General features: G+C 43.0%; 1 long non-coding RNA gene and 1 pseudogene across 1 annotated transcript in view; one reads left to right on the top strand and one right to left on the bottom strand.

The window, feature by feature from the left end:
- The window catches only part of LOC129526295 (uncharacterized), a 59,652-nt gene extending 41,009 nt beyond the window's left edge, over window positions 1-18,643 (top strand). The window contains exon 4 of the long non-coding RNA XR_008670932.1: window positions 18,543-18,643. This is a non-coding gene — a long non-coding RNA (uncharacterized lncRNA). The remainder of the gene's footprint in view (window positions 1-18,542) is intronic.
- Window positions 18,644-20,207: 1,564 nt separating this feature from the next.
- LOC101129383 (asparagine synthetase [glutamine-hydrolyzing]-like) lies at window positions 20,208-22,459 on the bottom strand (annotated as a pseudogene).
- Between the last annotated feature and the right edge of the window lie 633 nt (window positions 22,460-23,092).

Consider the following 23,092-nt stretch of genomic DNA (forward strand, 5'->3'; position numbering starts at 1 on the left):
CCATGAATGTAAGGTAAAGTGTAATGTTCAAAAATCAATTCTATTGTCATTATTAATGATATATGCCATTTACTAGATTAAGAGGATAAAGTATTGAAAACCATATGATCATCTTAATAAGTACAAAAAAAAAAGCCCAATCTAAATAAGCTAGGAATATGAAGAAACTTCCATAACCTAGAGAAGGCTCATTCTCCTCAAGAGACAAGTGCAAGAATGTTAATACTATCATTGTTTAATAAGGACAGAAACACAGAAGCAACACAAATGTTCATCAATAGTAAGCTAGATAAATAAATTACAGTATAATCAGACCAGGCGTGGTGGCTCATGCCTGTAATCCCAGCACTTTGGGAGGCCGAGGCAGGCGGATCACCTGAGGTTGGGAGTTCAAGACCAGCCTCACCAACATGGAGAAACCCCGTCTCTACTAAAAATATAAAACTAGCTGGGCGTGGTGGCACATGACTGTAATCCCAGCTACTTGGGAGACTGAGGCAGAAGAATCGCTTGAACCCGGGAGGCGGAGGTTGCCATGAGCTGAGATCACGCCATCGCACTCCAGCCTGGGCGCAAGAGTGAAACTCCGTCTCAAAAAAATAAATAATATAAATAAATAAATAAATAACAGTACAGTCATACATTGATCTGTTTTTTAGCAATGAAAATAAATGTGCCTTAGCTGTTCTCATTAGTAAGAATGATCTAAAAAATGTAATATTGAATGAAAAAAGTAAGTCACAGAAGAGTAAATAATATTCTGTTTGTATCAAATGTAAAACAGGCACATTTAAATTATACATTGTTAAGCTCAACATATATATGTCATAAATCCCTGAAGAAAATGATTGAACAATTATTATAAAATTCAGGATCGTAATTACCTGGGGTGGAATGATGACTGGGAAAAAGCATGATGTGGGGGAAGGATGTCAAAGTATTGATAATGTTCTCTCTATAAGCTACATCCTCGGTACACAGGTGTTTGTTATTTTCTAAGCTGTGTGTTCATAACATACACTTTTTAATTTGTGTATAATTTTTTTCACATTGAAATGGTTAAATAGAAGACATTATTATTGTATGACTCTTGGTCCCTTTACCTTTATCAGGGATACATATGAATCATATTCTTGAATAAGAGACAGAGAGTAGACTTTTTTTTAAATAAAAACATTTTTATTTGGAAATGATTTCAAACTTACAGAAAAGTTGTAAGAATGATATCAGAAATACCTATTTACCTTTTTTTGTTTTTTGTTTTTTGAGATGGAATCTCGCTCTGTGGCCCAGGCTGGAGTACAGTGGCATGATCTCGGCTCACTGCAAGCTCCACCTCCTGGGTTCACACCATTCTCCTGCCTCAGCCTCCCAAGTAGCTGGGACTACAGGCACTCACCACCACACCCTGCTACTTTTTTGTATTTTTAGTAGAGATGGGGTTTCACCGTGTTAGCCAGGATGGTCTCAATTTCCTGACCTTGTGATCCGCTTGCCTTGGCCTCCCAAAGTGCTGGGATTACAGTTGTGAGCCACCACACACAGCCTTACCTATTTACCTTTTATCCAGATTTACTTACGGTTAACATTTTATTTTATTTGCTTATTGTTAGGGATTTATTCTTTCTCTGTCAACATATATATATATTTTTTCTAAACTATTGAAGAATAAACTACATACATCACGCCCCTTTGCCTCCAGATACTTCCTTGTATATTTCCTAAGAAAAAGGACATTCTGTTAGAAAGTCACAGTACAGTTATCAATGTCAGGAAATTTCCCATTGAAACGATACTTTTAAAAATAATCTACCATCCACATTCCAATTTGTCAACTGCCTAAATAATGTTCTTTATAGCATTTGTTTTGTCCTCCACTAGAGGTTGCAGTATCCATATCACATTTAGTTGTTATGTTTCTTTTTTCTTTTCTTTTTTTTTTTTTGAGACGGAGTTTCGCTCTTGTTGCTCAGGCTGGAGTGCAATGGCGCGATCTCAGCTCATGGCAACCTCCGCCTCCCGGGTTCAAGCTATTCTCCTGCCTCAGCCTCCCAAGTAGCTGGGATTACAGGCATGTGCCACCATGCCCGGCTAATTTTGTATTTTTAGTAGAGACGGGGTTTCTTCATGTTGGTCAGGCTGGTCTCCAACTCCTGACCTCAGGTGATCCGCCCACCTCGGCCTCCCAAATTGCTGGGATTATAGGCCTGAGCCACTGTGCCTGGCCTAGTTGTTATGTTTCTTTAGTCTGTTGTCTGGAACAGTTCCTGAGCTTTTCTTTGTCCTTTATGACAATGATATCTGATTCTTTTTTAACAAGAATGATTCTCATTTTTAGTTTTCTCATGATAATATTCAGGTTATGTGTTCTTAATTAAAATGCTACATAAATGATATATTCTCAGAGTATCACATTTTTAGGTGCACCGATATGTCTATTTCTCATCGTTGATATTCATTTTGATAATCTGACTAAGGTGTTGTGCAGTTTCTTCACTCTTAAGAGAGAGGAATTTTTTACAAGGCTTTCTTTGGCAAGAGCTGCTGATGGGCTTTGAAGCCTACTCTCCTCTAATGTAGAGAAGTAGACACTTTATTTCCCACTCATCTGAAGTTAAAAGAGAAAGGCTTCAATGAGACCAATTGGAAAGCTTAATATGTGTTCTCTTAATTTATTTATCAGGTCACAGTTCACTAATGTCTGATTCCTCCTCGGGAATTTTTTTTTTTTTTTTGAGGCAGAGTCTCGCTCTGTCGCCCAGGCTGGAGTACAGTGGCGCGATCTCGGCTCACTGCAACCTCCGCCTCCCAGGTTTTTGCCATTCTTCTGCCTCAGCCTCTCCGAGTAGCTGGGACTACAGGCGCCCGCCACCACGCCCGGCTAATTTTTTTTTGTATTTTTAGTAGAGACAGGGTTTCACCGTGTTAGCCAGGATGGTCTCGATCTCCTGACCTCGTGATCCGCCCACCTCAGCCTCCCAAAGTGCTGGGATTACAAGCGTGAGCCACCGCGCCCGGCCAGGAAATCTTTTTTTTTTTTTTTTCTTTTAGACGGAGTCTCACTCTGTTGCCCAGGCTGGAGTGCGGTGGTGTGATCTCGGCTCACTGCAAGCTCCGCCTCCCGGGTTCATGCCATTCTCCTGCCTCAGCCTCCGAGTAGCTGGGACTACAGGCGCCCGCCACCATGCCTGGCTAATTTTTTGTATTCTTTTAGTAGAGACGGGGTTTCACCATGTTAGCCAGGATGGAGGAAATCTTGACATTAAGAGAAGGGCTGTAATCCCAGCACTTTGGGAGGCCAAGGTGGGTGGATCATGAGGTCAGGAGTTCGAGACCAGCCTGGCCAACATGGTGAAACCTCGTCTCTACTAAAAATACAAAAGTTAGCCAGGTGTGGTAGCGGCTGCTTGTAATCCCAGCTACTCGGGAGGCTGAGGCAGGATAATGACTTGAACCCAGGAGGCAGAGGTTGCAGTGAGCCGAGGTCACTCCAGCCTGGGCGACAGAGAAAGACTCTGTCTTAAAAAAAAGAGAGAGAAGGGCTGCCTTGCAGCTTGGAGGTGGAACAGAGGAGAGTTACTAATAGATTGGAATTAGCCTGTTATTCCAGAGTTTGTTAGGCAACGAGTGCTTAAGTGTTTCCCATGAACCAGATGTCATGGGAATTCTTACTTAATTAAAAGTCCCATAGTTGGTTTGAATCACAAACATAGTCTCAATTTCATTTTAAATAAAAATGTCACCTAGGCTGGAGTGCAACATCTGTCCCATGAAAAGACAGCCTGTTTGGGGCCATTTCATAATCTGACTCAAAGGCCACTGAAAGGGTGAACAGGCCTAGCAGGGGAGAAGCTGGCAGAAACTCACTGAATTCCTAGTGGTTAGGAATGAATAAGGTCCTTGAAATAGAGTGCATTTTTTTCTGTTCAAGGGAACTGCAGGTGAGAGTCCGACAATGATTTGTGGGAGACATCTCCTAAGAACCTATAAAGCAGTGGTCCCCAACCTTTTTGGAGACGATTTTTCCATGGATGGGGTGGGTGAGGGGTGGGGGGATGATTTCAGGATGAAACTGTTCCACCTCAGATCGTCAGGCATTAGATTCTCGTAGGTAGCACACAACCTAGATCACTCACATGCGCAGGTCACAATAGTGTTTGCACTCCTATGAGAATCTAATGCTGCTGCTTATCTGACAGAAGGTGAAGCTCAGGAGGTAATGCTCTCCTGCCTTCTGCTCACCTCCTGCTGTGTGGCCTGGTTCCTAACGGGCCACTGACAGAGAGCAGTCTGCCACCCGGGGGTTGGGGACCTCTGCTATAAAGGACTCCAAAAGAGAAAGAGTCAGCTTTCAATTTCTGCAAGCCCAGAAAGCATGAAACCATCTCATGACCTTATGGGTAGAATAAGAATATTGCTGTCCTCCTCTGTGTGGAGAAGGCCAGGTCAGAAAGACAGGTTAGTAAAATCACAGTAGGCAGGGTAGCAGCTTGAGGGGAGAAAGGACCATGTTCCCTTCTGACACTAACGGGCTTACCCCACTGCAGACCCCATCCGTGGGAGAGGACAAGATCTACCTTCAATTAACTTTGCAGTGCATTATTTTATGGGATCAAACATTTTTATTTAAAATGAAATTAAGACTACGTTTGTGAATCAAACTAACTACGAGACTTTTAATCACGTAAGAATGATCTGAAAAGTCATGTTACTCCTTGAGTATTCATTGAGGGGCAGAGTAAAAACATATCTGGATAAATTGTATTTATTTACTTGTTTGAAGAATTTATTCATAGTGCATTACATGACCCAAAATAAAAATGATATGAAAAGTATGCATTATGAGAAATCTCCTCACATCTGTATCCATCCACCCAATTGTACTTCTCCTCTTACAGGTAAACCTTACATGTTTATTGTTTGTTGTTCTAATATTTCTTTAGGCAAATACAAGGAAATATGAATATATAGTTTTTTTGTTTTTTTTTTTAGACAGAGTTTCACTCTTGTTGCCCAGGCTGGAGTGCAGTGCTGTGATCTTGGCATACTGCAACCTCTGCCTTCCAGGTTCAAATGATTCTCCTGCCTCAGCCTCACAAAAAGCTGGGATTACAGGCATGTGCCACTACACTTGGCTAATTTTGTATTTTTAGTAGAGACAGGGTTTCACCATGTTAGCCAAGCTGGTCTTGAACTCCTGACCTCAGGTGATCTACCCGCCTTGGCCTCCCAAAGTACTGGGATTACAGGCGTGAGCCACCAGGCCCGGCCTGTAGTCTTATGTATCTGTTTCTAACAGAAGAGGTAGAATACTGTTTAGAAGTTTGCTTTTTTTTTTTGGCCGGGTGCAGTGGCTCACACCTGTAATCCCAGCACTTTGGGAGGTGGAAGTGGGTGGATCACCTGAGGTGAAGAGTTTGAGACCAGTCTGGCCAGCATGGTGAAACCCTGTCTCTACTAAAAGATACGAAAATTAGCCAGGCATGGTGGTGCATGCCTGTAATCCCAGCTACTCGGGAGGCTGAGGCGGGAGAATCACTTGAACCTGAGAGACGGAGGTCGCAGTAAGCAGAGATCGTGCCCACTGCACTCCAGCCTGGGTGACAGAGTGAGATTCTGTCTCAAAAAAAAGAAAAAGAAATTTGCTTTTTTAAATTGTGGCAAAATATATATAACATTAAATTTACCATTTTGTCCTAGATGTGGAATTTCTGGATGATATGGTAATTATATTCTATTTATCTTTTTGAGGAACTTCTAAGCTGTTTTCTTACAGTGGCTGCACCATTTTACACTCCTACCAACAATGCATGAGGGTTCCAATTTCTTCATATTCTTGCCAAAACTTTTTTTTTTTTTTTTTTTTTGGAGATAGGATTTTGCTCTGTCACTTAGGCTGGAGTGCAATGGCTTGATCTTGGCTCACTGCAACCTCTGCCCCCTGGGCTCAAATGACCCTCCCGCGTGTCTCCTAAGTGGCTGGGACTATAGGTGTGACCCACTGTGCCCAGCTAATTTTTGTATTTTTTGTAGAGACAGGGTTTTGCCATGTTGCCAAGGCTGGTCTCAAACTCCTAGACTCAAGCAGTCCTCCCACCTTGGCCTCCCAAAGTGCTGATATTACAGACATGAGCCACCATGTGCAGCCTGGCATTTTTTTTCTGTTCACCCCCCATGTAATTTGATTACCACAAATATACTGTGTATCTGTTTTTTTGGTTTTGTTTTTTGTTTTGAGACAGAGTTTTGCTGTTGCTGTCCAGGCTGGAGTGCAATGGTGTGATCTTGGCTCACCACAACCTCCGCCTCCCGGGTTTAAACGATTCTTCTGCTTCAGCCTCCTGAGTAGCTGGGATTACAGGCATGTGCCACCACAGCCAGCTAATTTTGTATTTTTTATTAGAGATGGGTTTTCTCCACGTTGGTCAGGCTGGTCTCAAACTCCCGACCTCAGGTGATCCTCCTGCCTCAGTCTCCCAAAGTGCTGGGATTACAGGCATGAGCCACCCTGCCTGGCCTACTGTGTATCTGTTTATGTATTATATTTTTATTTGTGGTTTATACATAAAAAGAGTAAACGCTTTTTATACATAAAAAAACTTAGGCCAGGTGCAGTGGCTCATGACTATAATCCCAACACTTTGGGAGGCTGAAGCGGGTGGATCACCTGAGGTCAGGAGTTTGAGACTAGCCTGGCCAACATGGTAAAACCCCGTCTCTACTAAAAATACAAAAAATTAACTGGGCCTAGTGTTGCACGCCTGTAATCCCAGCTACTCCACAGGCTGAGGCAGGAGAATCGCTTGAACCCGGGAAGCAGAGGTTGCAGTGAACCAAGATCATGCCACTGCGTTCCTGTCTGGGCGACACAGCAAAACTCAGTCTCAAAAAAAAACAAAAACAAAAACAAAAACAAAAAACCTTTATACACTTTTTGCTCCCCAAGAATCAATTATTGCCCCTGTTGAGAATGCATACTCTAGAGATTGCAAGTGTAAATTATTAGCAACAAAGTATTTGCTATAGTTGCTGACAAGTGAGTACATGGGACTGGGAAAAGGGACCTAAGGAGATCTAAGTGGGGCACCAACAGTTTGGCCACACAATCAATTTAAGTATGATGTGTAGTTCTTTTTTTTTTTTTTTTTTTTTTGAGACAGAGTCTCACTCTGTTGCCCAGGCTGGAGTGCAGTGGCATGATCTTGGCTCACTGCAACCTCTACCTCCTGGGTTATAGCTGTTCTCCTGCCTCAGCCTCCTGAGTAGAGTAGCTGGGATTGTAGGCACACACCACCACGCCTGACTAATTTTTGTATTTTTTTAGTAGAGACGGGGTTTCGCCATGTTGACCAGGCTGGTCTCAAACTCCTGACCGCAGTTGATCCGCCCACCAAGGTGCCGGGATTACAGGCATGAGCCACCATGCCCGGCCTGTTGGGTAGTCTTTGCAATTGTTCTGTGGGAGGTTAGTCCAATCCAAGCTATTTGATCATGGTCAGAAACAGAAGACCCCCGTTTCCCTTTATTTCTAATAGTAGAATGAAAGATATTTGTGTTAGGTCATTCTTGCATTGCTATGAAGAAATACCTGGGACTGGGTAATTTATAAAGAAAAGGGGTTTAATTGGCTCATGGTCTGCAGGCTGTACAGGAAGCATGGTTCCAGCCTTTGCTTGGCTTCTGGGGAGGTCTCAGGAAACTTTCACTCATGGAGGAAGGTGAAGTGGGAGCAGACATGTCACATGACCAGAGCAGAAGCAAGGGGAGGCAGGGAGGTGCCACACACTTTTAAATGACCAGATCACAATAACTCACTCACTATCACAAAGACAGCACCAAGCCACGAGGAATCCTCTCCCATGATCCAAACACCTCCCACCAGGCCCCACCTCCAGCATTGGGGATTACAATTCAACATGAGATTCGGGTGGGGATGAATATCCAAACTACTTCAGTATCTCGTAAGTATTTAATAAGCAGTTGAGGGAGATATAATATTTCCTTTGACCCTGAACTCTTACAATATCTAAAATTATCATGGATAATAAACTTCTTTTAATCTCTTAAGGGAACCTGAGTTATAAGGGAAAATATCTATTTATTTGCTTATTCTAAGGGGAACACCAGTTGAAATATTAGAAGAGTGAAGTGTGGGCCTGAGGGATGAGTGGAAAGTGTCTTAACATCACTGCCTTTCTAAAGCTTTATCACTGAGACCTGTAATTATAATGGTTAATGGTTCTAATTCCAGCCAGGCACGGTGGCTCACACCTGTAATCCCAGCACTTTGGGAGGTGGGCAGATCACCTGAGGTCAGGAATTCGAGACCAGCCTGGCCAACGTGGAGAAACCCCATCTCTACTAAAAAGACAAAAATTAGCTGGGCGTGGTGGCATGTGCCTCTAATCCCAGCTATTTGGGAGGCTAAGGCAGGAGATTCACTTGAACCTGGGAAGTGGAGGTTGCAGTGAGCCGGGATCGCACCATTGCACTCCAGCCTGGGCAAGAACAGTGAAACTCCATCTCAAAAAAAAAAAGTTATAATTTCACTCTTTACCAGATGTGTGATGCGCACAAGGTAGTGAATTTGAGGTAGAGTCAAGGAAGGTCACACAATGGATTTTGTTTTTATATTAAATAGAGGACTGCATCCCATTAGAAAGTGGTTCAGATTGGTGTGTCTTATCCAGGTTTTATATTGTATTGGTGACAGAGTATGTATATCGTTAACGAAAAAAACGCAAACTCTGTAAAATATTCAAAGAGGATTATTCTGAGCCAATACAAATGACCATGGCCTGGGGAATGGTCTCCAGAAGTCCTGTTGATAGAGGCAGGAGGCAGCCAAAGGCCTGGGCAGATAAGGAAGGGACCCAGAGAATCTCTGACATGCCCCACAAGTGTTTTTTTGTTTGTTTTGTTTTGTTTTTTTGAGACAGGGTCTCTATCACCCAGGCTGGAGTGCAGTGCATGATGTCGGCTCACTGCAACCTCTGCCTACCAGGTTCAAGCAATCCTCCTGCCTCAGCCTCCCCAGTAGCTGAGACAACAGGCGCTTGCACCGCAACCGGCTAATTTTTGTATTTTTTGATAGAGATGGGTTTTCACCATGTTGCCCAGGGTGGTCTCAAACTCCTGGCCTCAAGTGATCCGCCCACCTCAGCCTCCCAAAATGCTGGGATTACAGGTGTGAACCACTGTGCCCGCCACCACCCGCCGCCCCCCACCCCCCGCAAGTGTTTACACCATATGTTTCCTGTAAATAAGGGAACCTGCACAGGGCGCTTGTTTGGGCATGCCCGCAGACTACTGGAGGCCCACATGCACTGGGGGAATGGGGTGGAGCCACCAGGAATTCACACCTTATGCAGGGGAGGAGCCTGGCCTCTTCAGCTCCTGTGTGGTAGTCGTGATATTCAATTTGTGAGGTGGAAACCTGCTTGCAAGACCCCCTCTCTTTGCTGAGAGTTTTCCTTTCATTTAATAAATTCCACCCTCCTCACCCTTCCATGTGTCTGTGTACCTAATTCTCCCTGATCATAAGACAAGATCCTGGATTAGCTGAGCTAAGGAGCAAAAAATTCAGCACCACTAAGAAAGTGCACCCAAAGTGATTGGGTTACAATTTAGTTTTATACATTTTAGGGAGAAAGAAGTTACAGGCAAAGACATAAATCAATATATGTAAGGGTATACATTAATTTGGCCCATAATGGCAGGACATCTCAAAGTGGGGGGTTGGGGATGATGGGGGTTGGGAGAAAGGGTTCAGGGGACCTTAGAAGTCACAGGTGGATTCAAAGATTATCTAACTGGCAGTTGGTAGAAAGAATTAAGCTTTGTCTAAAGGCTTGAAGTCAGTAGAAAGAAATGCTTGAGTTAAGATAAAGCGGCTTGTGGAAGCCAATGTTTTTATTTAGATGAAGCCTCCAGGCTCTTCCTTTGGCGAGAATAAATGGTAAATGTTTCTTTTCACACCTTAAAAGGTGTCAGACTCTAATCTCTCCTAGATCTGGGAAAGCCCTGGCTGCATTAACGGAGATTCTCTACAGATGCAAATTTCCCCCATGAAAGATGACTTTGCAGGGCCATTTCAAAATATGTCAAATAAATCTATTTTGAGGTAAAATATTTTTATTTTCTTCAGGATCTGCTGTCATGTGATGCTATACCAGAGTCAGGTTGAAATTTGGTATCTTATTGCCACAAAGAGTCTGTTCTGTCTTATGATCTCTGTTTCAATGTTAATGCTGGTCAGTTGTACCTCACCTCCAAAAGGGAGAGGGGATAACGAGGTGTTTTGGACCCCGCTTCCCGTCATGGCCAGAAATTCAGTTTTTCAGGTTTCTCTGGGGTCCCATTGGCCCATAGGAGCTCCATTCAGTAGGTTGGGGAAGATTAGGATTTTCTTTTTGGTTTATAGTTTCTTTTACAACAGGGCAAAGCAGAGTGTGTTTATCGGAGATTTGAAGTGATTTCAAATCAGAGATTTGAAGCTGAGATTGCTCCTTGATGCCTTGAAAAACAAAATTACATATGTTGTATGATATGTGTATGTATGTATTATTTAGTCAAGCTAAGAATTTAGTCAAATATAGTAAGTCAAACTGCCATATTGTTACTTACATACAAGAGTAGGCCTTGTGGACTTACTATTGCTTGGGGCATTTCAATGTTTATTAGCCTCTCTGTGTGTATATATGGGTATATATCAATCCGTTTTACTACCTGTCAGATACTTTGGTGAAATACTGATCCATTCAAAAGAGGTAGGGCGGGGCTCAGTGGCTCACGCCTGTAATCCTAGCACTTTGGGAGGCCAAGGCGGGTGGATCACGAGGTCAGGAAATCGAGACCATCCTGGCCAACATGGAGAAACCCCGTCTCTATTAAAAATACAAAAAAATTAGCCAGGCATGGTGGCGCACGCCTGTAATCCCAGCTACTCGGGAGGCTGAGGCAGGATAATTGCTTGAACCTGGGAGGCGGAGGTTGCAGTGAGTCGAGATCGCGCCATGGCACTCCAGCCTGGGCAACAAGAGCAAAACTCCGTCTCAACAAAACAAAACAAAACAAAAACACACACAAAAGGCTGAGGTAGACCAGGCACAGTGGCTCATGCCCATAATCCTAGCAATTTAGGAGGCTGAGGCGGGTGGATCGCTGGAGCCCAGGAGTTTGAGACCAGCCTGGGCAACAAAGTGAGACTTCATCTCTACAAATACACAAAAATTAGCCGGGTTTGGTGGCACGCGCCTGTAGTTCCAGCTACTAGGGAGGCTGAGGCAGGAGGATTGTTAGAACCCAGGAGGTGGAGGTTGCAGTGAGCCGAAATTATGCTACTGCACTCCAGCCTGGGCGACACAGTGAGACCCTGTCTCAAAAAAAAAAAAAAAAAAAAAAAGAGAGAGAATTAGGTACTGACTGAGTTTGCTTTCTGGGTTTTGGGTATTTGTTTTCTTGTTTCTATTAACAGAGTTGAGCATAGTATTATTAGTAGAGCTGTCTTCCTAAAATACCCGCTTACATTTGGTGTAGGAATAGCTATCATAGGATATGCAACCGTTTTTACTGTTTATTTACTTTTACTTTTTATTTTGCAAATCAAAACATCTTTAAAGTACAGGTTTTATACAAAAAAGGACTTAAATCATAAGTATACAGTTTGATGAATTTTTACAAAGTAAAGATACTTATATAACCAATACCTAGACCATAAAGAGTATTTCCCATGAAGCAGAAACCCCTTGACTCCTCTCGGTTGTTATTTCCCAAGGGTAACCATTATTCTGATTTCTTTTTTTTTTTTGAAAAGGAGTTTCACCCTTGTTGCCCAGGCTGGAGTGCGATGGCACGATTTCGGCTCACTGCAACCTCCACCTCCTGGGTTCAAGCGATCCTCCTGCTTCAGCCTCCCAAGTAGCTGGGATTACAGGCACCTGCCACCACGTGCAGCTAATTTTTGTATCTTTAGTCAAGATAGGGTTTAACCATGTTGGCCAGGATGGTCTCGAACTGCTGACCCCAGGTGATCCACCCACCTTGGCCTCCCAAAGTGCTGGGATTACAGGCATGAGCCACCACACCCAGCCACCATTATTCTGATTTCTAACATCATGGATTTGTTTTGCCTGTTTTAAACTTTATGTAAATGGAATCATACTGTATGCTTGCTTTTTTGGTCCAGCTTCTTTTGTTTGGCTTAATATTTGTGAGATTCATTCCCTGTTGTGTATAGTTCATTCGTATTCCATGAAAAACTTCAAACATACGCAAAAGCATACAGAACAGAATAGTGAACTTTCATTTCCTATCATCCAGCATCAACAATTGTCAACTCATGGTCAATCTTGGTCCAGTTAGCCGCCACCCACTGTCCTCAACTCCAGATTATTATGAAGCAAACCCCAGCCATGAAATAATGGTATCTATAAACATTTCAGTATATAACTCTGGAAGAGAAAGCCTTTATTTTTATTCTACTTTATTTTTTGTCTTCTGTACTATCTTTTATTAACATCATAGTCTTTGCATCAGGATACATAACAATGCTAGCAGGTTTTGTTTTAAAGCTTAGTATTAAATAGTAAATATCTTTCCCAATTTTAATTTAAGAAATTAAAACTCAAGTTATTTGAAGCCTGGACACACTTCCATGATTAGCAGAGCTGTGTAAAAGTTGGTGGCTTTATTTTTCCTCCTGTGTAGGCAGATCCAGGCGGCCCTAGAAAGATAGGACCAGATTATATAATTGTATTTTTGTTTTTTGTTTTTGAGATGGAGTTTCAAGTTGCCCAGGCTGGAATGCAATGGCGCGGTCCCAGCTCACTGCAACCTCTGCCACCTGGGTTCAGCGATTCTCCTGCCTCAGCCCTACCCCCCAACAACAGGCATGCACCACCATGCCCATATAATTGTTTTAAAGTGTGCTACAAGGCTGGGTGTGGAGTGGCCTGGTGGCTCACGCCTGTAATCCCAGCACTGTGGGAGGCCAAAGTGGGTGGATCACTTGAGGTCAGGAGTTCAAGATCAGCCTGGCCAACATGGCGAAACCCTGTCTCTACTAAAAATATAAAAATTAGCCAGGTGTTGTGGTGCGCGCCTCTATGGGGCAGAAGGATTGCTTGAGCACAGGAGGCCGAGGTTGCAGTGAGCTGAGGTTGTGCCAGTGCACTCTAGCCCGGGAAACAGAGTGAGAATCCATCTCAAGAAAAAAAAAGTGGTACAAAAATGGATGGCCTGGCCAGGCAGGGTGGCTCAGGCTGGGCGCAGTGCCTCACGCCTGTAATCCCAGCACTTTGGGAGGCTGAGGCGGGCGGATCACTTGAGGTCAGGAGTTCGAGACCAGCCTGGCCAACATGGTGAAACACTGTCATTACTAAAAATATAAAAATTAGCCTGGTGTCGTGGCAGCAGGTGCCTGTAATCCCAGTTACTCGGGAGGCTGAGGCAGGAAAGTCGCTTGAACCCCGGAAATGGAGGTTGCAGCGAGTCAAGATTATGCCACTGCACTCTAGCCTGGATGACAGAGCGAGACCCCATCTCAAAAAAAAAAAAAAAAAAAAAAATTGATGGCCTGTTATAAGCCAGGATACAAAGTAAGGATGTGGGTAAGGGAGGGATTGTTTTCTTCCAGTAAAAAGACACAATTTTGAGCCTGCTGTGGTGGCTCACGCCTGAAATCCCAGCACTTTGGGAGGCAGAGGCGGGCAGATCACGAGGTCAGGAGTTCAAGACCAGCCTGACCAACATGGTGAAACCCCGTCTCTACTAATAATACAAGAATTAGACCAGGCGCGGTGGCTCACGCCTGTAATCCTAGCCCTTTGGGAGGCCAAGACAGGCGGATCACCTAAGGTCAGGAGTTCCAACACCAGCCTAGCCAACATGATGAAACCCCGTCTCTACTAAAAATACAAAAAGTTAGCCGGGCGTGATGACAGGTGCCTGTAATCTCAGCTACTCAGGAGGCTGAGGCAAGAGAATCACTTGAACCCAGGAGGCAGAGGTTGCAGTGGGCTGAGATCACACCATTGCACGCCAGCCTGGGCAACAAGAGCAAAACTCTGTCTCAAAAAAAAAAAAAAAAAAAAGGCCGGGAGCGGTGGCTCACACCTGTAATCCCAGCACTTTGGGAGGCCAAGGCTGGCGGATCACAAGGTCAGGAGATCGAGACCATTGTGGCTAACACAGTGAAACCCTGTCTCTACTAAAAATACAAAAAATTAGCCAGGTGTGGTGGCAGGCGCCTGTAGTCCCAGCTACTCGGGAGGCTGAGGCAGGAGAATGGCGTGAACCCTGGAGGTGGAGCTTGCAGTGAGCTGAGATCATGCCACTGCACTCCAGCCTGGGCGACAGAACGAGACTCTATCTCAAAAAAAAAAAAACAAAAACGAAAATGTATGTGGAGGCTAAAGGAAGATAACAATTTTTTTAATAAGGTCTGTTTGTACAGGATTCTCTCAGTCTCAATCTCCCAGATGATAAGAATGTTTCTTTTCTCCTGTTACAGGAAGAGCAGCTCTCACATGGTAATTTCATCTCTTGTTTTTAAGAAAAAGAAGGGAGATCAGGCCAGGCGTGGTGGCTCACGCCTATAATCCCAGCACCCCAGCACTTTGGGAGGCCAAGGCAGGTGGATCACTTGAGGTCAGGAGTTTGAGACCACCCTGGCCAACATTGTGAAACCCCATCTCTATTAAAAATGCAAAAAATGAGCCGGGTGTGGTGGTGCACACCTGTAATCCTAGCTACTTGGGAGGCTGAGGCAGGAGAATTGCTTGAGCCTGGGAGGTGGAGGTTGCAGTGAGCCAAGATTGTGACACTGCACTCCATCCTAGGTGACAGAGCGAGACTCCATCTCAAAAAAAAAAAAAAAAAAAGAGATCAGAATGTCCTTGTATCTGCTGTTTGTTGAGTGTTTTTAACTCAAAACAGTCAACATGCCAGCATGGCATATTTTGCAGTGGCATAATCTGAACTCCTTCAGGTGCCAGGAGTACTTATAGCTACTGAAGTATTTTTGTTTCTAGACACTTTAGGTGGACAGAGAAAAGAAATTTTTTTTTGTTTTAATAAAATATATTACAAGTTCATGTTGGTATTATGGTAGTTTTTTTTGTTTTGTTTTTTAAGAAAATTCTGGCAAGGTGGCTCATGCCTGTAATCCCAGCACTTTGGGAGGCCAAGGCAGGTGGATCACCTGAGGTCGGGAGTTAGAGACCAACCTGACCAACATGGAGAAACCGTGTCTCTATTAAAAATACAAAAAATTAGCCGGGCATGGTGGTGTATGCCTGTAATCCCAGCTACTCGGGAGGCTGAGGCAGGAGAATCTCTTGAACCCGGGAGGGGGAGGTTGCAGTGAGCTGAGATCGAGCCATTGCACTCCAGCCTGGGGAACAAAAGCGAAACTCTGTCTCGAAAAAAAAAAAAAAAAGAAAATAATTCTCCATCCCCATCACCTCCCTGAAAAAAGTATACCATCCCTTCCTATTGACATTAGGCTTTGCCATGAGACTTTTTCATGTCATTTATGACAACCATCGACTTGGGGCTTGAACATGTGACTTGCTTTGGCCAATGGTATACTAGCACATATGACTGAAAAGGTTGGTAATGTGCTCGTGCATATGGGCTTGCCCTCTTCTACCTCTGCCATTGCCATGAGAAGAACATGCCATAAGTAGCCTATTGCTTTCAGAATAATGAAAGATACATCTTGTAGACCTGAACCAAAGCTGCAATCTGGAGCTAAGCCCAGCTGAGCCCAGCCTAAATTGTTCAAATGCCAGTCAACCTGTAGAATGTAGCTTAAGGCAGAGGCACAGATATGTGAATGAGAAATAAATGCTTAGGGTTGTGAGTCACTGATGTTTTGAGTGGTTTGTTATGCAGCATAATTAGGTATATAGTGGACTAATACAAATATTTACAAGGTAAATTCAAGATTATAGGAATAATAGAATTGATATCTCACAAAATTATTCATTTGCATTCCAAAATGTGCACACAGTAGTCTCAGAATAATAATACCAATACTGCTGCTAATAATATGATTATTGAAATCAGCCTAAGCTTTTATTTTTTGCAATTTTTAATCTTTAGGATATTTCCCTTTATTGATGTACAGTGAAAATTTTCTGTTACGAAGTCATTTGGAATGGTTTTTATGTGTGGTTATGCCACAACTGGATATGCATTAAATACTATTTGTTTGATTTTATTTTGGGGAATTTCCCCTTAAAATTCAATTTTACTTAATGATTATATAAAATGTGTACTTGCTTCCAAAGTCAAGTCTCTGAAACAAGTTATTTCAATGAAGTCTACCTTCTATTCTAGCCACTCTCACCTTATTCTTTCCCTCTCCCATAATTAACTACTTAAAAATATTTTATGATTTATTATTTGTTTTAATTGTACCTGGATTTTAATTTATAGAGGTGACTGAGTGATGATGCAGACAGGACAATGCCATTGAAAGAAGCCTTTTTTTTTTTGAGACAGAGTCTCGAACTCCAGCCTAGAGTGCAGTGGTGCAGTCTCGGCTCACTGCAACCTGTGCCTCCCGGGTTCAAGCGATTCTCCTGCCTCAGCCTCCCGAATAGCTGGGACCAAGGCACATGCCACCAGGCCCAGCTAATTTTTGTTTTTAGTAGAGACGGGGCTTCACCATGTTGGCCAGGATGGTCTCAATCTCCTGATCTTTTTTTTTTTTTTTTTTTGAGATGGAGTCTCGCTCTGCAGCCCAGGCTGGAGTGCAGTGGCGTGATCTCAGCTCACTGCAACCTCCACCTTCTGGGTTCAAGAGATTCTCCTGCCTTAGCTTCCCAAGTAGCTAGGACTACAGGCGTGTGCTACCACACCTGGCTAATTTTTTGTATTTTTAGTAGAGACAGGGTTTCACCATGTTAGCTAAGATGGTCTTGATCTCCTGAACTCGTGATCCCCCCACCTCAGCCTCCCAAAGTGCTGGGATTACAGGCATGAGCCACCGTGCCCTGCAAGAAGTCTTATTACTTACAGTTCCTGAAGAGAAGGGGCCACATCATGACACATAGGGCCATAGAGTGAAGTATCAGGATTGGTCAGGAGGCAGAAGGAGCAAAGGACAGAAGCACGGCCCAGAGCCTTTATTGTCATTTCTATGGAAAGGAAGGGATGAGGCAGGACACAGGCAAATTTGAGCAAATTTAGGATTATATAGCTTAAAATCATTTCGGTTGGCTCAGGGTTATAGAGGTGGCCTCTGATCGTCTGGCACCTGGCCCTGGGGTGATTTAGAGCAGGGGAAATGTTCACTTGGTGTCCGAGAGTAAGCTAAAGTGGTTGCAAATATGTGCTTTGGTTGGTTGGTTTGCATAAGAAAGGTGAGTCTGCAGGGCGGGTGGCTCTAGCCGGTAATCCCAGCAATTTGGGAGGCCGAGGTGGATGGATCACCTGAGGTCAGGGGTTTGAGCCCAGCCTGACCAACATAGTGAAACCCCATCTCTACTAAAAATACAAAATTAACTGGCCTGTAATCCCAGCTACTTAGGAGGCTCAGGCAGGAGAAATCGCTTGAATCTAGGAGGCGGAAGTTGCAATGAGCCGAGGTCATGCCACTGCACTCTTAGGCAACAAGGGTGAACTCTGTCAGAAAGAGAGAAAGATAAAGAGAGAGGGAGAGAGAAAAGAGAAAGAGAGCGAGAGAGAGATAAAGGAAAGAAAAAGGAAGGAAAAAGGAAGGGAGGGAGGAAGGAAGGAAGGGAGGAAGGAAGGGAGGAAGGGAGGGAGGGAGGGAGGAAGGGAGGGAGGGAGGGAGGGAGGGAGGGAGGAAGGGAGGGAGGGAGGGAGGGAGGGAGGAAGGGAGGAAGGGAGGGAGGGAGTTTACAGGGGAGCCATTTGCTACCTCTAGGAATTAACTAGCCCTGGGAGAGGTAGTCTCTCCCTGGCCAGCAAGGCCCTCAGGATGTCAAGGCATCACAAAATAAAGAAAATTAAAAATATGATTCAGCAGTTTCCAGATAGCTGAGCACAGGGAAGTTCCTGGAAGGTGGTGCACACTGGAGAGGGCATGGAAGCTCCACGTCCCTTCCCACCTACCTTGCTCTATACGTCTCTTCATCTGTATCCTTTGTAATATCCTTCGAGATAAACTTCTAAATACAAACACTGACAAAAATGCTCTCCGATCACAATTGGAATATAAAAGGCCAGGGGCGGTGGCTCACGCCTGTAATCCCAGCACTTTGGGAGGCCGAGGCGGGCAGATCACCTGAGGTCAGGAGTTCGAGACCAGCCTGGCCAACATGGTAAAACCCCGTCTCTACTAAAAATACAAAAAGTATCTGAGTGTGGTGGCAGATGCCTGTAATCCCAGCTACTCGGGAGGCTGAGGCAGGAGAATCACTTGAATGCAGGAGGCGGAGGTTGCAGTGAGCCATTGCATTCCAGCCTGGGGACAAGAGTGAGACTTCGTCTCAAAAAAAAAAAAAAAAAAAAAAGAATTGGAATATAAAAATTTAAGCTATAAATACGGTCTTCACTCCTTATTCCAGGAATCTACTTGTTCTGAAAGCTGGACTGGCTTGAATAAGGCTCTATGGCAATTTCTTGGAGGACCTATCAAGATTCCTATAAAAATTCACTCAAAACTGACCAAAACAAGATGTTCAATAAAGGGATCTCATGGTTAAAAAAATAAAATTAAATCAAGCCAAAACAACAACAGTAAAACATGATTCATTCATCCTTCTATGGAGATTACTTCATGATAATAAATAGTGATAGTTGTAATTTCTTTCTTTCTCTCTCTTTCTCTCTTTTCTTTTCCTTTCTTTCTCCTTCCTTCCTTTCTCTCTTTCTCTCTTCCTTTCTCTTTCTGTCTTTTTTGATGTGGGGTTGGTCTGGCTGTGTTGTCCAGGATGGAGTACATTGTCTTTTCACAGGCACGATCACGGCACAGCACAGTCTCCAATTCCTGGCTGGGTCTACAGGCCCATACCACCATCTCTGGCTTAATTTTTGCTTACAGTTGCACAGTATGCCAACATGTGGCTTTATAATTATACAACCAGTTCCTTACTAAAGGACATTTGTATTGTTTCTGTGTATTTCCATACTTTTCTGATACAAACATCCTGCAATAAATAACTGTGAGCGTGTCTTTCTTTTTTAGGTGGGCTAATTTATTTATTTATTTTTGCGTTTAATCAATGCTTTATTTTTTTAAAAATTTTTTGTTTCTATAGGTGTTTGGGGAGCAGGTGGTGTTTGGGTACATGAGTACGTTCTTTAGTGGTGATTTGTGAGATTTTGGTGCACCCATCACTCGAGCAGTATCTACAGAACCCAATTTGTAGTCTTTTATCCCTCTTCCCCCCACAACTTTCCCCGAGTCTTCAAAGTTTATTGTATTATTCTTTTGCCTTTGCATCCTCATAGCTTAGCTCCCACTTATGAGTGAGAACATACGATGCTTGGTTTTCCAATCCTGAGTTACTTTACTTAGAATCATAGTCTCCAATCCCAACCAGGTTGCTGCGAATGCCATTAATTCATTCCTTTTTATGGCTGAGTAGTATTCTATCATATATATATATATGATGTGATATATATATCACAGTTTCTTTTCTTTCTTTGAGATGGAGTTTCTTTCTTGTTGCCCAGGCTGGAGTGCAATGGTGTAATCTCGGCTCACTGCAGCCTCCGCCTCCTGGGTTAAAGCGATTCTCCTGCCTCAGCGTCCTGAGTAGTTGGGATTATAGGCATGCGCCACCATGCCTGGCTAATTTTTTGTATTTTTAGTAGAGATAGGGTTTCTTAATATTGGTCAGTCTGGTCTCGAACTCCCAACTTCAGGTGATCCACCCGCCTTGGCCTCCCAAAGTGTTGGCATTACAGGTGTGAGCCACTGCACCCGGCCACATATCACAGTTTCTTTATCCACTTGTTGATTGATGGGTATTTGGTCTGGTTCCACATTTTTGCAATTGTGAATTGTGCTGCTATAAATGTGTGTGCAAGTATCTTTTTCGTGTAATGACTTCTTTTCCTCAGTAATGGGATTGCTGGATCAAATGATAATTCTACTTTTAGTTCTTTAAGGAATCTCTACACTGTTTTCCATAGTGGTCGTACTAGTTTACATTCCCGCTAGCAGTGTAGAAGTGTTCCCTTTTCACCACATCCATGCCAACATCTATTATTTTATGATTTTTTGATTATGGCCATTCTTGTGGGAATAAGGCGGTATCACATTGTGGTGTTGATTTGCATTTCCCTGATCATTAGTGATGTTGAGCATTTTTTCATGTTTGTTGGCCATTTGTATATCCTCTTTTGAGAATTGTCTATTCATGTCCTTAGCCCACTTTTTGATGGGATTGTTTGCTTTTTCTTGCTAATTTGTTTGAGTTCGTGTGGATTCTGGATATTATTCCTTTGTCGGATATATAGATTGTGAAGATTTTCTCCCACTCTATGGGTTGTCTGTTTACTTTGCAGATGGTTCCTTTTGCCGTGCAAAAGCTCTTTAGTTTAATTAAGTCCCACCTATTTTTCTTTGTTTTTACTGTATTTGCTTTTGGGTTATTGGTCATGAACTCCTTGCTGAAGCCAATGTCTAGAAGGGTTTTTCTGATGTTATCTTGTAGAATTTTTATAGTTTCAGGTCTTACATTTAAGTCCTTGATCCATCTTGAGTTGATTTTTATATGAAGTGAGAGATGAGAATCCAGTTTCATTCTCCTATGTGTGGCTTGCCAATTCTCCCAGCACCATTTGTTGAATAGGGTGTCCCTTCTCCACTTTATGTTTTTGTTTGCTTTGTCGAAGGTGAGTTGGCTGTAAGTATTTGGGTTTATTTTTGGGTTCTCTATTCTGTTCCATTGGTCTATGTGCCTATATTTATACCAATACCATGCTGTTTTGGTGACTGTGGCATTATAGTATAGTTTGAAATCAGGTAATGTGATGCCTCCAGATTTGTTCTTTTTGCTTAGTCTTGCTTTAGCTATGCAAGCTCTTTTTTGGTTCACATGAATTTTAGGGTTGTTTTTTCCTAGTTCTATGAAGAATGATGGTGGTATTTTGACGGGAATTGCATTGAATTTGTAGATTGCTGTAATAGCCTTATTTAGTTTTAAGAATACTGAAGGAAAATTTTTGTGTTGCAGTTGCCATCATTATGTCATCAACCTGATGTTCAGTATATTTCTGTAAAACCCTAAAACAGAAATTCTTAACTAAGTTATCCCATCACTGAAGGCTTCTTTTGGCCAGAGAATTTCTTTAGGTATCAGGTATAGTACTCAAATATCTTTATCAGGAGATGTTTTCCTATCCCAGTCTTCAGAATTCTTATTTCTGGTGCCAGAGGCAATAAGAAGAAAACAGATGATCCAGGAATTAGACTCTCAGTTCAAGGTCACAGGCAGCAGCAGTTCAATATGCACACACTACATAAAACAAAGAGTCCTTCAGAAGCCCCTGACTCTGCTCCTTGGCTTTTTCCTGAGGAGGAGTCTTGTAAAAATACATGTAACCCTGTGTAATTTCATCTGAATGTTCTCTAGAGAAAATCACTATGATATCTGTGTTCTTCCATATATACTGGGAAATTACATACCTACCTACCGAAGTGTGAACTATTGTTATGTCTTAAATTTCCAAGGAAAATATTATTTCATCCAGGACCTGAATGCCTTCCTCAGAGTGATGTTCACTTTCAATATGATTTTCCACCTTTCTAGCAGCCAGTACATTGGGACTGTTTTTCATGCCAATCGCAAATGTCTAGAGAGTGTCTTACACTTGGGCCTCTTTCAGCTGCATCAACAGAGTGGCAGCAACGAAGCTGGAATCCAAGCCTTTTCTCTGTCATCAGTCGTTTCTTAATAGCACTGTCAAAAGGAATCCAGAGGTTGCTCTTCACAGTTTCTATCTCAAAACTGTTTCTCCACACTGTTATAGAGGGCATGCAGAGGTTAATCTCTACAGTGATGACTCTCTAGGTAGGTGTTTCTGCCCAGGAATACTTTCTTATTGACAGTATTTAATAAAATAAATGCAAACACTCAACCCAACATACACATTTTCTGCCCAGTCCCTCCTTTGTCATAAAGATGAAGGATTATGTCACCATCCACTCTGGCCTTGTAATCAAATTCAAAATGGTATTATACCTTCTTGTGGTTGTAAATTGCACCACTGCAACAGAGCCACAAATGAAGATATTTCCTCACTTGAATTGGCTGGATTCCAAACAGCTGGTCAACTACGACCAACTGGTGAAATCCAAAGCAGCAGCTGATGTATCCATTGACATTCTCAGGACGAAATGCATCTGGACCCCTGTGTGTGATCTTCATAGCACTCGGACGCTGACCAGAGAGGCTATCATTGCTGCCAAAGAGGGCCCAAATGCCACACATGGTACGGTGGAGCTGCGGGTTCTGTGGGTATGTGAGCAGAGGCCAGGGCTGTGGACTGTTTCCATTGTTTACTTTCAGTACAAGCATCTCTGTATATATCTCTATTCCTTTTTTCTTAGATAAATACTAGCAACTGTACACATTTTTCTTTACCACAATTTTTTTTTCTCTGAACAATATATCCTGGAAATCACTGCATAGTTATATGCAGAGATTTTCTGCATTCCTTTTTACAGGTATTATAGTACCCTGTTGTGTGGACGTTCTGGTACATTTCAAGAGGGAACAACTGTACTAGGAAAGATTCAAAGCATGAGAAACCTGCAAGAAGAAGTCTTTTAGCCAAGCTGTGGGTAACTTGAGGGTCGCAGAATAGGCTGAGGAGTCAACAGAGAAGATGGCTGAACAATTACACAAGATTGCTGCTGGCCCTATTTAATAAGCCTCATTGTTCCCTAAGGTGAAGCGCAGCTGAAAGGATTTGAGGAAATAAATAGGCTGTTTCCTTTCACCCATTCTTCCTTGTTTTTCCTACTATTATTCTAGTAGGTTTTAAAGTAAAGCCTGGAGTAAGCCTGAGCGCAGCTGTCTCATATGGGAAAGTGCCCTGATGGGTATCAGGGAAATCCTGCGTTTGACTTTGTGAGACTCTTCGCCTGATGGTCATTGTTTCT

This window comes from Gorilla gorilla, chromosome 14, assembly GCF_029281585.2.
Source record: "Gorilla gorilla gorilla isolate KB3781 chromosome 14, NHGRI_mGorGor1-v2.1_pri, whole genome shotgun sequence".
Lineage (NCBI taxonomy): Eukaryota > Metazoa > Chordata > Mammalia > Primates > Hominidae > Gorilla > Gorilla gorilla.